The following is a 247-nucleotide window of genomic DNA, read 5'->3' on the forward strand; positions in this document are numbered from 1 at the left end:
TGCTTTCCCAGTGCCTGGAATTACGGGTAGCCATGAGAGGCCATCAGTGAATATGGACTCGAGGGATATATGTGAAACTTCCTCATTATCTCAGAGATGCCGATGATGGAATTAACCATATCTTTTTTTTTTTTGGCTGCACTGCAGGGCGTGTGGTATCTTACTTCCCAGACTAGGGATAAAACCCATGCCCCCTGCAGTGGAAGCATAGATTCTTAACCATGTGACCACCAGGAGGGCCCTGGGT

The sequence above is a fragment of the Bison bison genome, unplaced genomic scaffold (assembly GCF_000754665.1).
Source record: "Bison bison bison isolate TAMUID 2011002044 unplaced genomic scaffold, Bison_UMD1.0 scf7180017864148, whole genome shotgun sequence".
Classification (NCBI taxonomy): Eukaryota; Metazoa; Chordata; class Mammalia; order Artiodactyla; family Bovidae; genus Bison; species Bison bison.